The following is a 17933-nucleotide window of genomic DNA, read 5'->3' as shown; positions in this document are numbered from 1 at the left end:
ATTAACTTCATAACTAAATTGAACGATAACACCTACAATATTGTATTGACTTACACTGTGAGTAGGGAAGAAATAGAATTTCTAGATATCAAAGTTAAAGCAACACGATGCACCCTACAAACTAGACTACTCAGGAAGGGCACAGCAAGGAAGCCCGGCTTCACCCGGATTTCCCCCCACCCGTCCTACCCCACCCCTCGAGATGCTGGGAAGCTCCGAGCGGGGAAGTAAAGGTGTGGCATAGCGGACTGTGGGCTGAACAGGCATGGGAGCGTGAGGGCGACCCTACAGACGCGGTGTCTCAGAGGAGAGAACAGCAGTGCTACTAGTCGCCCCCACGCCCCCCCCTCGCTGACACCGGGATCTAACAAGACCTAATCAGGAGCGGAGTTGCAGCCTTTTCCAGGAATGTTTAAGAACGGCCGCCTGATTCCTCACAAGGGCTGTGTGCAAAGCGTCTAAGGAGCTACTGCCGCCCTGAGAAAGACTTCTATTTTTTCACCGGCCAGACATCATCGACATTGTCTCCACTGCCTAAAATGGCGGGGGCCATAGCAGGAGCAATACATTCACCACCACCCCAGATGTCTGCATAGCTGCATTCCAACCAGATCAAGGATCACACAAACGGAGATAAGTCTCTCCCTCCCTACCAAGCAGTAACAAGGAATCACCAACATAGAAGCAGGACTAACTCGACCTGCCCCAACTGAAAAGGAAACTGATCTCTCCAAAAAAAAGACAACAACAGAAAAAGGACCAGCAGTAACCCTGACTTATCTACTCTCTTGTGGCAGACATCTTGACCAGCCCAGAAACTTCAGAAACTTCAAAGAGGTATTTGTTATCACCCCACATCACATATGTTAAATCACCCTAGATCACATATGTTAATTCTACCCTGTTCAAAATTGGCGATGGGCATAAAAACGGGAGCAGTTTCTCCTTAAAGTGACCCTACCCCAAGAACTGGTCTCCCTTAGACTAATCTCTTCTTATAGGCAGCACACCTTATACATCCATGTATTTACAACTCAGGTGATAGAGTGCCTTTACTATAGTACTATACTGCCTCCGGTAACCTAAATCTTTTGCCTGCACTGCATCAGCATTATCAGTGCAGAAAGTGAAGCTGTCCCTCTAAGGCACATCACCAACAACAAAGTAAGGGCTACTACCCATTATGTTAGCCCTGGTGGCCATCTTGGACTAGTCCTCCACTGGGGCAGCCATCTTAGACTAGTCACCCACACCCACCATACCTAAGACCACTTAGGCTACTGTCCCTCAATCTCACAAACCTCACAAACTCTCTCACGTACACCCCTTTCTTTCGTCGGCCTACGCCCCCCCCAACATGGAACGCACATGCGAACACACTTACAAAATTAACTACCCACCAGGGCTCTCCAAAAAAAAGCCAAACGTTACAAACACAACTTCCTGAAGGCTCACCCTGAAACACCATGTGTGGACACCTACTTCTCTCAGAGCAATGGTGCCACGAGCACCGATATCATCTTCCACACGCTGCGTAGAACACAGTGGAGGAAAGCGCTTCTCTCCATTCTCACTGGTTCCACCACCAGTAAAACCGCTCACAGCCTGACGCTCTCTGTCACGCCATCCCAAGTCTTCCCCGGCAGAGCCACCATTACCATCTACAACAACGGGATCATTCTATTCCAAGCCACAGATAGGAATCTCGACCGACTCGACCACCTTTTCCCTACTTTCCTAGCTCACATTACCAAAATGCGGTCCCCCACCTCGCACACACCAAGATGCCCCACACCGCCCAACTCCATGCCCCAACATAACCCACCCTGCCCATCTCACGGGCAGAAGGACACACCTCCCACCCACCCCCAACATAACCCACCCTGCCCATCCCTCCAGCGGTATGACACACACCCCACCCATCCCCCCAGTGCTATAGTTAGTCAAACACCCAACGTAACACCTCCACATCCCTCACCCACTGAAGATAATCGTCCCCCTTCCCACATCGCACATACCCCCACCCTCCCTTCCACCCATGCCACACCACCCCACTCCACTCCACTCCACACCACCCCACACCCCGCACCCACTGTCGAAGATCACTCCACCCACTCAACTCCCCCCCACTCAACTCCACCCCACTCCACTCCACACCACTCCACTCCACTCCACTCCACTCCTCACCCCGCACTCATTGACGAAGATCGTCCCCCCTCCCACTTCTCACATACCACCTCCCTCCCTTCCATCCACTCCACACCTCCTACGAGTCTCGCGGTATCCACCACGGACCGAAGCATAGCTCCCCCCCTCCGTTGCAGTTGTCTCTCTCACCCTATCCCCCCCCATTCTCACTCCTCACTTCCCCACCCCCCCAACCAGACTCACAGAGCTCACCACCCCTCGCTCCTCAACATCCCCCCCGCTCCACCCCCCCATACTCAGCCCCCACTACCTTCTTGACTCCCATATTGTCTTCAGTCTTCACTCTTCCCATAACTCTCCAGTGTCGCCCCCCAACGACGTCCCCGCCCTTACGTACCAGCCGACCCATCCCTCACCCACACCCCTCGCCCACACTCTCTCTCACCCATCGAATACCACCCCTCTCCCTGTTTCCGCAGAACACTCCACTGACAATGGCACACCTCACCCCCTTGTCCCCAGCTCGCAGTCCAGCTCCCTATTCAACAACCTGCCTACTGGCCCCATCTCCAACGCTAGCCCCAACTCACAGCTCGACCTTATTTTAACAACGCTCCTACAAGTCAAAGACGAGGTCCACACCATCAAAGAATTTCCCCACACACACCCCAGACAACTCCGACCTACAACCAACACCTCTGTATCCAACAAAGGCCACACCCTCCGCACAGGCCCTCGCTTTCATCTCGCTCCAGGGGTGAAACGGGTGGGCTCACACTCTCCGCGCTGGCCCACTATCCCCGACCGCAACAACATACACCGCCCCCGTCACGCTCATAACTCCCTGACGGTTCATGACTTAGACACCCTCCTCCGCTCCTTTGGCCCTGGCCCGGTAAAGCGCACATTGCCCCCACAGCTCCCCATACCCACAATTCTCTCGAATCCCATTAGGCACCCAACTCTAAGCAGCAGATGCGCCATCCCCAGCAATCTCAGAAAAATACCTCTCGCACTAGAACACTCAACCACCCCTCTCACCCCCAGACTCAAATGCATCCTACTCAACTGCAGATCGGCCCAGAGGCACTCCTCCAACATTGCAGATCTCGTCATATCAATGGATCTTGACCTAGCCATTTTGACGGAAACATGGTTAACTGAAGCCTCCACACCTATCATGGACATATTAGTCCCCCCCAACTACCACATAATCAGACTTGACAGAACCGGCAAGACGGGCGGGGGAATCGCATGCATTTTCAGGAGCAACCTCGTGGTTACTAAATTAACTTCCCCCTCCATCACGTCTTACGAACTCATCTGTCTTGATATCTCCAGCGAGGGCAAACCAGTATGTGCTCTGCATCTCATCTATCACCCGCCTAGGGACAACCTCATCTTCACCCAACAACTCATGGACACGATCTCATCCAACGCTGGTCGGCAGATACCACAAATATACCTGGGTGACTTCAATCTCCACTGGAACGATCAGAAAGACGCAGTGGTGAATAGTCTCAAATCTTTCCTTGTCGCGTCTAACCTCACTCAAATATGCAACAGCCCAACACACGACAAAGGCGCCATACTTGATCTCATCATCGCCAATGAAGACTCCACCCAATTAGGGGCAATCAACCTTGTGATTGGTCAGACCATCACATTATCTCCTTCTTCATCAATGAAAAGGTTAAACCTGTCTCGGCTCAACCCACCAAATCTAAGATCTGGAAAAGGGACATGAAGAACCTTAACCCCAATTCCCTGCCTCCCCACCTCACCAATAGCCTCCTTCCCCCTCCTGGCACCTCTGATGTTCAATCACTGACTGACCACTACCTCGACTCTATGAATGCAATAATCAATGAAGCCGCCCCACTGCAACTAAAGAGGGTCTCCACCAAGATCTCGAACCCTTGGTATGATGGCAGACTCAACGAAGACAGGCGTGCTATGCGAATGGCAGAACGCACATGGAGATCAGTCCCCTCATCGCGGCATCGCAAAATACTTAAGAGCAAGAGAAATGCCTACTTTAGGAAAATAAAGCGCGCAAAATCTGATTTCTTCAGCCTTCAGCTGGACCAAGCAAAAAACAGACCAAGAAAGCTGTTCGAACTAGTCAAAACTCAAACCAAGACGCAACCCCTACTCTCAAACGACACAACAAACATCATCCCACAATGTGAAGACTTTTCTGCCTTCTTTAAGCTAAAGACCGACAACATAAGGAGTGACCTCCTTAATGATGTAAAACGATACCCGAGCATCACCAAAATGCCCGACACCCAACCTAAAAATAACGCCTCCTGGTCGTCTTTCGAAACCTACTCTGAAGAAGCAATACACAAACTGCTCGGCACCTTGAAGCCTTCTAATCACCTCACAGACCCACTACCTGCCAATGCTGTTAGAGACTTCATCCCCGTTCTTCTCCCACTCTGAACAAAAATCATTAATAGCTCCCTTCAGCAAGGACTCATTCCAGACTCCCTCAAAGTGGGGCAAGTCACGCCCATACTCAAGAAACCTACAGCTGACCCGGTTGACTTAAACAACTACCGCCCTATCACCAATATCCCCACTCTGGTCAAGCTGTTGGAAAAATGTGTGCAACTCCAACTAACAAAACACATTGACCAGTTCGAACTCCTCGACCCTCACCAATCAGGCTTCCGAGCGAAACACAGCACGGAAACGGCCATGACACACATAATTGATGACGCCCTCCAAATCCTGGATCGCAACGACTCCTGCCTCCTCATTCTCCTGGACCTCTCCTCAGCATTCGACACGGTCAAACATGAGAACCTATTAGAGCTCCTAAATACCAGAATGGGCTTATCCAGGACTGTACTCAAATGGTTCACTTCCTTCCTACACAACAGATCCCAGAAGTTCAAGATTAACAACGTGCTGTCCTCTCCAGTGCCAGTAGATTTAGGCGTCCCACAAGGATCTTCCCTCTCACCCACGCTGTTCAACCTCATCATGGAACCACTCGCCACCCTGCTCCAGGCATCCAATGTACACTTCCACATGTATGCCGATGACACTCAACTATACCTAAAGGTGCAATCCCCGGAAGATATCAAACTTCTGAACTGCACACTTAGGAACACCCAATCTTGGTTGGCCGATAATCACCTCAAACTAAACGCGTTGAAAACTGAGTTCCTCCTGATATCACCCCCTGCGAAAACTACCACCACACAAACATGGCTCAATCACCTAACAGCATTCAATGTCCAACCCACCATCGTGGACTCTGCGAAATCCTTAGGCATCACACTTGACGCAAAGCTCAATATGCAACAGCACATTAGCAAAGCAACGAAAGGAGCTAACTTTCAAATCAACACCCTAAGGAAACTCAAACCATTCCTCCCAGCCAAGGACTTCCAAACTGCTGTACAAGCACTAGTCATCCCCCGCATAGACTATGGAATTGTGGCCCTCAGCGGTCTCCCTCAAGCAACAACAGCACCCCTAAGAGCCTCCCTAAATGCGGCCGTGAGACTCATTTCGGGCTCAAGGAAACACTCTCATATAACCCCTGACCTGAAATCGCTGAATTGGCTTCCCCTCGAAGCCAGAATACAATTGAAAATTGCGGTTATGACACATTCAGCCATACACCACAAGGCTCCCACCTACCTCACTCAAAAGCTGACTATTTCAGGAGGTTCGAGATCCAATAGAAGTACTAAAAGTCTGCTCCTGAAACCTTGCAGATTCCGTAAGGAAAAAACCTACAAGCGCTCCTTCTCAGGAATGGCACCGAGGATCTGGAATGCTCTCCCTCCTGAAACGAGGATTATCTCCTCCACTGTACTCTTCAAGAAAGAAGTGAAAGCCATCCTTATGGCCAAGTTTACATGATCCTCTCTGTTGCTGCTCAGAGTCTATGCACCGACCGTGTAACGATGAATAATTATTGATCCATTAACCTTTCTGTTCATGACCTATTGACCTCTTTTGCAGTTGGATCATAGACCCTGCACCGTCCTATAGTATTGTCTTTTGAGGGTTTTCTAGCAGCCACTGATCTCTATGGCAGCTGGATTAGAGTCTCTGCACCACCCTATCCTAATTTCTATGTGAATGTTTATTATTATCTCTAGACCTGTATTGTAGCCAGCTCAGACTCAGCACCGTCTTATACTTGTGTCTATTGGAGTGTTCTCTGCTACCTCATGATCTCTATTTAGTTAGATCAAAGACTCTGCACCGCCTTATTTTACCGTCTAGCTGAGTGTTTACCTGTATCTTATTGCACATGATTGTTATCTTATCATGCTACCGTTCACTATACTGTACCCAATTACTATGTCTACTCACCCTACTGTGAAGCGCTCTGATATCTGCTAAGATCTTGTTCGCGCTATATAAAACTTTGAATAAATAAATAAATAAATAAACATTCTCCTTCATGCTGTCAGCAGCCACCCTAATACACTGAAATGAAATATTCCATATGGTGAGCTGTTGAGAGCACAAAGAAATTGTAGCACCGATGAGACTTATCTCAAGGAAGAGTAAGTCATACAAACAATTTACTCTGCCTGAACCTTTTTGTTTCATGTTGTATGTCCTTCCCTCTAAGTTGGATACAGGTTTGTATCCCACTTTATTTGTTTCTTGCTGAATTTTGTGTATATTTAAACAACTATATATTAAAAACACCTGTCCTGCTGGCAGCTGTAAAATATAGTACTGATTGGGTCTATATTTATTGTTTGCTCTCATTAATCCTTGTCTAGGGACCACTGTCTTTAGAACTAACAAATTGACATTGCAGCAGGCACCCAGATACTACTCTTATATGCGAGAGATGTGGTACTGATGCTCTCCAGCCTGACCGCATCTATCCCTTAAGTCATGTCCTTGATTGAGTAGTCCTTCCATTTCTATGGGTACTGTATAAACTTGTACCAAGAGTGAGGCTCTATCGATGTCTGCATCCACGACCAGAGAAGATATGGGAATCCATCCTTTTTGTCTGATGCCATTTCATTTGCAGTATTTTGGTATTTTTCTCAACCAGGGCTTCAGAAATATGATACTGGAAAATATTCAAATCTTACTTACAAAAGTATCATAAGATTTCTTGAAATAGTCCTACCTCCAACTGTCCAGAAGGAGTAGAGTCCAAGTAATTAAAATGACCACAGCACCTGGGTTTAACTTCATCATTGCAAAGCTTTCCCTCCTGAATATCACCTTGTCTGAGATTGATTCCACCATGAAGACATTTATTGGGGTGAAATGACACAGAGATTTAAATCTTCCAAACTGCTATGATTAGTGACAACCTTTTACCACCCCATTTAGAATCATACTTTCTGGCGCATCAACTGCTTATATCTCACGCTTACTACAAACATAACAAAACAAACTAGTGTGTCAGAAATGAAAACTGATTGCTGTCCATGAACGGTGTACTAGACCTGGTGTACATTAGCGCCACAGGTGCACTCCAGGAATGTAACACTTTAAAGTTTGCTACTGCTTCTGCATAGTGTAATGCCCCATTGTAGGGTAATGTGGCCTTCATGGTAAACGGTATTGAGATGTGCCGGCGTACATGGGAAGAAGCAGGGGTTTGCAGATCAGCTGCTGGATGCCTGCTGCGTGAAATCATTGGATGATGTTCAGACAGAATTTGGTCCACATCATCCTCAAATCGGCAGTATACAAACTTGAATCCACAGCCGGCTTTAGGGCAGTGTGACTGGTACAGCCACGTCTGATGCTGACCTCTTGGTGGGGGCTGTGTTTAGAAAGAAAACAGGTTTAATAAAAACACTACTGCATAGTTCCTTTTGTGTCCAGCAGTATTCAGGAAACATATGAAAATGTCATGATAACTCTGGTGATTAACATTCCAGCTGTAGTGATAGGAGTTTTGTCTAGTGGCAGTTTCCACTCATGATTAAGTAGCGCAGAGGGTTAATATGCCTTCTGCAAAGAACTCGTACCACGCAAATCACCGAAATGTATTTTATGTGGATTACTCACTAGGTCACTGCTTTCATAAGAGAGATCCTTTTGTTACTTGTAGTTCATAAGTTACAACCCTAATATAGGTCAGAGAGCTATGAACTGTCATCAAAGTGCTGCAGGCACACTGAATGACATAGGGTAGACAGTTGTGTTTCTGTCCCCAGTCTTTCATTATCCTAATGTTGTTAAAAATGGTTCTTTAGGTAGAAAACTCTCATATGTTTTAAATCCTGAATTTGTGTTTCTCCAAACGAAACACTTAAAATATACTGCCCACTAGTATCCGTCATGTGTTTGTAATCCTCGTAGTCTGACGTAACTTTTCCTATATAGACTGATTTATAGTTTGGGGATTACAGAGAACTTTTCAGCCAATATGGCACTACTATTGACTGTACTTTCTCTGCACCAACGTTGGCAACACCTAAACTAAGTGAGAGGATAAACTTGTGCTGCAATTCAATGACAAGGCATAGTTTTATATTTTAGCATTCAGTGGGAAGCAAGACTCAAGTTGAAATCTTACATAAATGCACTGATCCCCTTGGACGCATTTTCAGTTGCCTATTTGTGCATATGCAGGCTACAAAAACCTCATCTGTTCCCAGTCATTCTGATTGGTTGAAAAAAATGATGATCCTGTGGAGACTATGAGAGAATCATTTAAATGCTAAGGCTCTTATTTATGAAGGACTTACGCTGTCATCACGCCACTTTTGTGTGACACAGTGGTGGCATAATCAATGCGCCACACTGCCCTCTATTTACAAAGTGATGCATCCAGACAGACACGTCACTTTGTAAAGGCCTGCGCTACATTATACCTGCATCAGGTACAATGTATGCATAGTGGGCTATCCCCCATAATAAAGCCTCCTAGAAGGTGCTGAGTGAAATTTATGAGATTCATGACATCCACATTTCCCAAAGCTGCTTATTAGTCCATGAGTTCACCATCCCTCTTTCAGTGGATGCAGTACTCGACCCACACACCTAAGCCACCCACATGTTTCTTGCATGACATTTACCCTTTTTGATATATTCCAGATTTTATTGACAGAAGGAGGGACCTCACATTGTGCCTCTCTGACACTTCCGTTTCCATTTACTGCCACATACCTTTCATCTTCACCCCTCATATCCATTCCAAGAAGCATGACAGATCATTTAGCCAGCCATGCCAAGAACTGATCGTCATGATTACACTCGAGTTTGGTGTAACTGGCTCCCTACTCACTTCAGGATTGGTTGATGAAATTCGGGTCCCTTGGTATGTGTTTCTGGGAAGTTGGGTGTGCCTAGACTCTTGCCGGTTGCACCTCATGTTGCATTCAGAACCTTGCCTCCACACACTCTACATTAGCCCTGATCCCAGTCATTGTGGGATGCTACCTCGCCTTCTCCCTACAGCCCTACAACAAGTTTTCTCTGTGAATGCCATGCTCTACAGGGCCACAGACTCAAAGATTCACACTGCCGATTTTTCCCCTCCTCCCTAGGTCGGTTAGTCTGAAGACTCTATGCCTGCTGTACCTGTCTGATTCTACTCCTTCTCCCCCATTTTATGTGCATGTTCTGTAGTGTCACCAGACCCTCGATGGGTCACATCTAGGGCCGGGATATGTTCCATACACTGGTGACTGCCAGCGTCTCTGCCCATGCTATCTGTGGCGGTCAGCGGGCTAGTGGTTACTGCCGGCACGTGCACTACGGCAACCATGGTAGACCAGGATAATAACGCACAGGCTCCAGCGACTACGCACCACCCACCCACAGGGGTCCTGCCTCTGTTTAGCGAGTCAGTGGACCCTGCCATGGCAGCACTGAGGTGGCAGACCTGGCTCGGACACCTAGAAAACGACTTCATTGCCACCAGAGAGAAGAACGGTGCAGTGAAACGCTCATTGCTGCTCTATTATTGCTTGATTTGTTGCTAATTGTGCCCTGAGGTGGAAGCCGGGGCATTAGGCCACTGTTTATGCTACTTGTTGCTCGATTTGCTGCTGAAGCGGGACGCTGTAAGGGAAGCCGCAATCTTGGGTGAGGCGCTGGCTTGCGGACCAGTTGGTTATTCCGCTCCGCCCTCGCCACTAATTAAATGCTGCTCTCTGAGTCCCCCCCTTGATTTGTTGCTAATTGTGCCCTGAGACGGAAGCCGGGGCATTAGGCCACTGTTTATGCTACTTGTTGCTCGGTTTGCTGCTATTGCTAATTTTGCACAACTTCATTTTAAAATTGCTTTTAGGGGGTGTTGCACTTTCTGGGGCACTCTGTTACCTACCTGGACCCTCACAGCTGTCCCCGCAGCCGATTAGAAGCTGACGCGGGACGCTGTAAGGGAAGCCGCCATCTTGGGTGAGGCGCCGGGTTGCGGACCAGTTGGTTATTCCGCTCCGCCCTCGCCACTACTTAAATGCTGCTCTCTGAGCCCCCCCCCTTGATTTGTTGCTAATTGTGCCCTGAGGCGGAAACCGGGGCATTAGGCCACTGTTTATGCTACTTGTTGCTTGATTTACTGCTATTGCCAATTTTGCACAACTTCATTTTAAAATTGCTTTTAGGGGGTGTTGCACTTTCTGGGTCACTCTTTTACCTACCTGGACCCTCACAGCTGTCCCCGCAGCCAATTAGGAGCTGACGCGGGATGCTGTAAGGGAAGCCGCCATCTTGGGTGAGGCGCCGGGTTGCGGACCAGTTGGTTATTCCGCTCCACCCTCTTCCGCCATTTATGGAGAAGATTTCCCATCCGCGCAGCGGGCCGGCGCAGCGGGCGCGCCAAAGGTGCGCCCGTCCGCGCCTAGACAGGTCCAGGGGCCATATCCTCTGGCAAAATTGCCGATCCGTCCCTAAGACTCACTTATAGCGCTTACCTGCTGCGTTCCTACAGGCCCCATCGCAATGCGATCTGCTCTATGTTTAGTCTAACCAGCAAATCCTGCCAGTCCTGCTCAGGCTGCTCATTGTCACTTGATGTCCCTCAGCTATGTCATAGTTGTACACCTCAACCGCTGATTATCCCTGAAACTTCATACAAGTTCCATAGCATGAACTGTCGATCCTTACCCAAGCACAGATGTGAGATCTTTGACCTCTTAAATGATGAACAGCCTGACGCTCTCTTCATTACTGAATCGTAGCTTCACAATGGATCTGGCCCAGACATCGCAGAAGCACTGCTGGCCAACTAGGCCATTGTCAGGTGTGATAGGGTGGCAAAAGTTGGAGGTGGCATTGCTATTATTTTTAAAAATATATATTAATGTCTACTGGATTGTATTGCCTTACACAACTGTGAAGCCGCATCTTTCAAGCTTGTTCTTCACTCCAAAACCTCGCTGACCGGCATTTTAATTTATCGCCCCCCCGGCCCTGTCAATGACTGGGCCTTTCACTTGTCTGAACTCATTGCTTCTTTTCTGACTAAATCCAGTACTCTCTTAGTTGTGGGTGACCTCAACATTCATTTAGACGATCCTAGCAATAGCACACCCAGAACCCTGATTGCCGATTTTCAGGCTATGAATGTTACCCTTCATAATTTCAGACCCACACATAAAGGTGGTCACTTACTAGATCCCATTTTCTCAAATCTGCCTGACCTGAAATGTTACCCGGCTCTGCCTGTCCTTTGGTCAGATCACTATTTAGTCAGCTTTAGGATTACGTCCAGGATTACCTCAGCTCTGTACAAAGGTTTCCACGCGGAAAGTAGGAGGGCTTTGAAAAAATTGGACATCTGTTCTTTGAACAAAGTTCTAGCAGCTCACCTTCCTGCGGAACTGCTGGTGTCGACGGATGTGGAAACTGCAGCCTCAGTGATGGACTCCTGGTTAAAAAATGCTATCGACATTTGTCTCCCTACTTCTTCAAAGAAGGATATGCCTCACAAGACTCCAGCCCCTTGGTACACAGAGACGCTAAAAATCGAAAAATCTGTTTGCAAAAGGCTCGAGCGTATTTGGCGTAAAGACTATTCAAAGCCGGAAGCTTTTGCTTACAGAAGTGCTTTAAAAACTTACCACAAAGCTTGTGCCTCTACCAGGGCCAACTTTGAGGCGAAGTCCATAGCAGATGCCATTGACAAATCCAAAGTTTTGTTTGGCCTAGTCAAAAACCTTGCAGGGTCTCTCACTACAGTAAAAGCTCCCCCCCTGTCGAGTCGTAGATGTGATGATATTGCCCAGTTCTTTATAAACAAGGTGGATAAGATCCAGCAGGACATCTCCATTTGAAATAATTCTATGGCTCACTCCACTCTCATAAAGAAGGCCACTCGGCATGCGGCCCCTGTCCTCTGCCCCTTACAAACCTGGCCCAACTTACAGCCTGATGGTCTCCACAAATTGCTCTGTAAAATAAAATCTGGTTCCCCTCAGGATCCCTTACCTATTACAGTACTTAAGTCTCTTCACCCCCCGCACTTGTCAGCAATTTGCTCCACATTGAATCTATCGCTTAACACTGCCACAATCCCTGCTATTTGGAAACACGCTATGGTCACGCCACTTCTGAAAAAGCCATCTGCAGACCCCGGACTCCTTTCAAATTACCGCCCCATCTCACTGTTACCTGTCTTTTCTAAGGTTCTTGAACGTAATACCATCGCCACCTCACCCAGTTTGTGAACTCAAACAACTTACTTCACCCCTCGCAGTCAGGGTTCCGGTCAGGTTTCTCTACGGAAACAACTCTCCTGGGCGTCACGGAGAACCTTCAGTCCCTGCTTGACAGAGGGGAGACTGCCGCGCTGATACTACTTGATCTCAGCGCGGCGTTCGATACCATCTCACACAAAATCCTCCTGGAAGCCTTAGCCACCATGGGCGTGAAAGGATCAGCCCTGGGCTGGCTGCCCTCCTTTCTTGCTGATCGCACTTTTCAAATTTCTTCCCAAGCCGCCACCTCCAATGTCTATCCCCAGCCTCACGGTGTCCCTCAAGGTTCCATTCTTAGTCCCCTACTTTTTAATCTGTATGTCACCCCTTTGGCCAATATAGCAGACAGCGTCTGTCTTAACCTATATACGTACGCTGATGAATAGCAGATTGTTTTCTCACTCACTAAGTCTGACAAAGCTTCCACCTCCCCCCTTCTGGTTGGACTTGGAGAAATCGCCAAGTGGATGGACTATAACCTTCTCAAGTTGAATGGGGGTATGACGGAGGTTCTTGTCCTGGGGCATAAACCTGAAATATGGACTTCAAGACATTGGCCTGTAGAACTTGGCCCTCTCCCAGTACCTGTGGAACAGGTTCGAAATCTGGGTGTTGTTATCGATAGGAACCTGACAATGCAATGCCAAGTCAGCAAGGTATCATCCACATGTTTCACCATCTTACGCTGGTTGAGAAAGATCTTGTGGATGCTGCCAGAGGACACCCAGAGGTCAGTGGTGAATGCCTTGGTCACCTCCCGGTTGGACTATGGCAACATACTCTACCTGGGGGCGGCCAAGGCAGCCACTCGACGCCTACAGTTGGTGCAAAACGCTGCAGCCCGCCTTCTTAGCGGCTGCCGCAAAACCGACCACATATCTGGCTATCTTCGAGAGCTTCATTGGTTGAAGGTGGAAAACCGAGTGAAGTTCAAGGTGCTTACCTATATGCATAAGATCAGGCAGAAGGTGGCACCTAGTTATCTACAGACCTTGGTGAAAGTGCATTCCCCTACCCGTTCCCTTCGTTCCTCTTCCCAAATTCTCTTCTCTGTGCCTAGGGTCAAACTCTCCAGGATGGGAGGCCGTTCTTTTGCCTATTTGGGGCCTAAGCTATGGAATTCTCTCCCTCTGATCATTCGGTCGGAGGACAGTCACACTCGCTTTCGCAAAGCCGTTAAGACATGGCTTTTCGACCAATAACTGCATCGGCCTCTTCCATCTTCTATTAGTCGCACAATCTTAGCGCTGGGAAACCCTCTGGGGTAGCTCATGCACTATACAAACTCAAATAATAAATAAAATAAATAAATTAATAAATTATGCAGGGGAAAAGATCTACCTGCTCTTCAAGCATCTTCCCAACACAGGGCCCCCGGAGGACTACACAGCGGCTGTCACTGCCCTAAATACACATTTTGACCCCCTACTGAACCCAGACTTTGAGCATTTCAAGCTGAGACAAGCCAAACAAAGAGATGGTGAATTAGTAGATGCCTTTCATGCACTGCTAAGAGAACTGGCCGGTACTCACCTCGTGGGAGACAGAGCCGCAGAAGAGATCAGGGCCCAACTGATCCTGGGAATACGCAGCAAGGTCCTGAGAGGCCTGATATGCAGGCAGACGAACATACCCATGAATGATATCCTAGGGCTGGCATGTTCATATGACCTTTCGGCGGTGCCAGCAGAAGCGATGGGCATTGCACTGCTGCGCTGCGCAGAGAAAGGTGCCATCATCGAGACAGAATGAGCTGGCGCAGTCAGAACAAGGGACAAGGCCCACAGACCACGGGACCACCAGCCGCAAACCCCAAATAATCAATGCGGGTACTGTGGGTACGAAGAACACCCCTCACAATCATGCCCCGCTCAAGGGAAGACATGCACCAACTGTGGCATCGCAAACCACATTGCCTCAGTATGCAGAAAAAAAAGACAGCGTAAGGAGGGGAACCCACCCAAACAGATGAGGAAGATGGTCTGCCAGCTGTCGTGAGTCTTGCTAGCATCCCCCCCAGGAGGGAAGAGAAAAGAGCCAGCAGTCTACCAGGGGAATGACTCGACATCAGAAGATGAAGAAGAGATGTATATAGTCTCATTCGCCTAAGCCTTGAAAAGTCAGAGACGACCCCAGCCCCGATGCACGATACAGATTGAAGGGTGTGAGAAAGTGCCATCTTTCTTGCATGAGTATGCCCCCACTTTTTGCTGAAATGCTAATGTGCTTTGACTGAGTGTGTCCTGGGCTCCTGCCAACCAGGTGCCCAGGGCCTACGTTCCTTCCCTAAAACTGTGTTGAAACTGTTATGTTATATTATGTTGTTTTGGCTCTTTTATAGCGCACGGCTACTCCATAGAGTGTCCCGGCGCTTAGACAAAGACCCGAAGGAGAGACAAACCAGGGCAGATGCAGAGCAGCAGAAAAAAATTACTGTGTAAAAATCCATGTCTTCAGTTCCTTCCTGAAAACCAGTAGATTGCTGATTTTCCTAAGGGAGACGGGCAAGGAGTTCCGGTAACGTGGTACCAAGTATCGAAAAGAGCGGCCTCCAATTCTAGTCCGTCTGATGGGAGGAACAGAAGCCATGGGCAAAGAAGCCGATCTCAGAGTTCTGGAGGGCCGATAAAAGGCAAGACACCTTCTAATGTATCTAGCCCCTGCAAGATGAAGTGCCTTAAAGGCGAGAGTCAGCGCCTTAAAAGTAATCCGTCTCGTGACAGGGAGCCAGTGAAGCCTTTTAAGCAGGTCCGATGCACTCGCTCTTCGATGAAGGCCGAAAATGGCCCTTGCAGCGGAGTTCTGCACTAGCTGAAGGCGCGCAAGAAGAAATTTTGGCAATCCCAGATAGAGCACATTCACATAATCTAGGCGGGAGCCTATCAAAGCCTGTACTGTGGTCTTTCTGTGCTCCAGGGACAAGATCGGAAGGAATTTCCTTAGCATTTTTAAAATGCCAAAGCATTTCCCTGTGAGCTCGCGAATCTGAGGCCCAAAGGAAAGGCCATCATCAATCTGGAAGCCAAGATTCTTCGCCTTGGAAGAGGCCTCTGCCGGAGGGTACATGTCAGGAGGCCGCCAGGCTTTCCATCTCGGATCAGGAGAGCAGCCAAAGAAAAGAAATTCCGATTTATCGGAATTACATTTCAGACTGTGCTGTTTAAACCAGTCAAAGACCGCTCCCAGACAGTCCCTGATCCGCATACCATCAAAGTCAGAGCCCTTAGTGCAGGTGAAAAGGAGCTGGATGTCATCAGCGTAGGATACGATCTGGGCACCGAACGACTAAAACCCAATTGGCATCTCCGGCCACCTGTCAGTCCCTAGTAAATGGTACCCTAGGTACACAGGGCATGGTGACCAGAGAAGACCACTAAGGGCTGCAGCAGTTATTGTGCCACCCTTAGGGGCCCTGTACCCTGACACCTACACACTGCCTTTGCAGGCTGAGTGTCTAGGTACAGAACTAAACAGAGAGTCGACATGGCACATGTGCCATGCCCACAAGCTCACTGCCCTGGCATCCATCAGTCACCCCTCTAGTTGGGTGCCCTATGCCAATGGTGTGGGCACAGGTGCATGTGTGCTGAGCCCCTACAGTATGCAGGGCCATTCCTGGGCACTGTAAGTGCAGTGCTGCCATTAAGAGTATATGGTGCTGGGAGGTCATGATTACGAACTCCACAGCACCATGGTGGCTTCACTGAAGACTGATAAGTTTGATATCAAACTTCTCAGCACATGAAACCCGCAGTGATGCCAGTGTGGAATTTAATGTAAAATGCACAACAGAGGTCATCTTATAGATCAAACTCCCAGCGTCCTGACTGTGTTGCTGCCGAAGCTGCCACCACCACACATGTTTCTGGACCCCTGGGTCAAGAGCCTGCCGCTCTCGGGGGTCTGAATCAATGCACATCCTGGGACGAGGTGCCAGGCCTCCCCCCCAGGATGGGCAGGGGAGGCTTCAAAGGCATACCGCCTTTGTGAGCTTCTCCAGGCCACTTGCTGTGCTTAGCAACTGGCCCCCACCGGTTCTGACCCCCACACTGGCGGGAAGAACAGTGGTAAACCCTAAGTGAGGAAAAGGGGTGTGCCAGCCTATGCCAACCCCAACCCTCAGGTGGGAGAGGCGGGGTGAAGTGTGACTCCAGGCTCTGGCCATCTTGAAGATGGGGAGCCCTGTCCTATCACAGCTAGGCTCCTGCCCCCCTCCCACAGGAGAGGAGCAGGCTAGGGGGTGTACCCACCGCAGGGCAGGGACCAATGGGTCCCCGCCCATGCCCTATCTCTAACGCCCCTAAATTTAGTAATTAGTTGCACCCTGAACCTTCCTTCCTCAGATCCTGATTGCAACAACAAGAAGACCAAGAAACAAGAAGACATGCCGCACAGCTGCTAACAAAAGGACAACACCCACTGACTTGGCTGCAGAACCCTACAGGCCTGTTGATCCTTGAACCTACTCCTGTGAAACTCCTGCGGACAGCAACCTCGACAACCCCGGAGGATCTTCCTGCCTTGAACCTTCCAAAAGACTTGGACTACCATGAGCAGTGGTTCTGCTCCAACAGCAATACCCCTGGTGCCAGCCAGGAACCGCAAATCCAGCCCACTGTGCACCCGTCAAGCCCGGCCTGTGCCTGAGTGACCCAAGACCATGAGGACATCCCCCCGGCGACTGGGACCTGAAGTCCAGTGCCCAAAGACCCTCCTCGACGAACCAGACGACGCCTGCAACCTCAGAACCAGGGACCCCTCCAACCGTGTCCAGCCGAGGGTAAGAATTCCTGACCCCAAAAGACACCCCTGTACCCGGCGCCCTGCGGCCCCCTGTGCCCTCCTTTGGGGTACCTACCTCTTCTTCAAGATCCCAACTTACCTCTCGAAGTGGTGGTCGCACCTCAAGAATCTCCTGCAGCCTTTGTTCACTTTTTAACTTTCCGATTGGATAATATTGAGCGCCCGACGGCTCAAAAGCACCCTGCACCCAGCCGCCCGAGTGCCGCTGGAAGTGCAACTTCTACCCTACTCTACTTCCTTACTTGCCCTGAATAAGTGACCAGGAGATCAGCTCCCACAGCTGTGTGGCCTGCTTGCTTGCAGCCACAAACCAAAGGC

This window comes from Lissotriton helveticus, chromosome 3_2, assembly GCF_964261635.1.
Source record: "Lissotriton helveticus chromosome 3_2, aLisHel1.1, whole genome shotgun sequence".
NCBI classification, from domain to species: Eukaryota; Metazoa; Chordata; class Amphibia; order Caudata; family Salamandridae; genus Lissotriton; species Lissotriton helveticus.
This window is presented reverse-complemented; position numbering follows the sequence as displayed.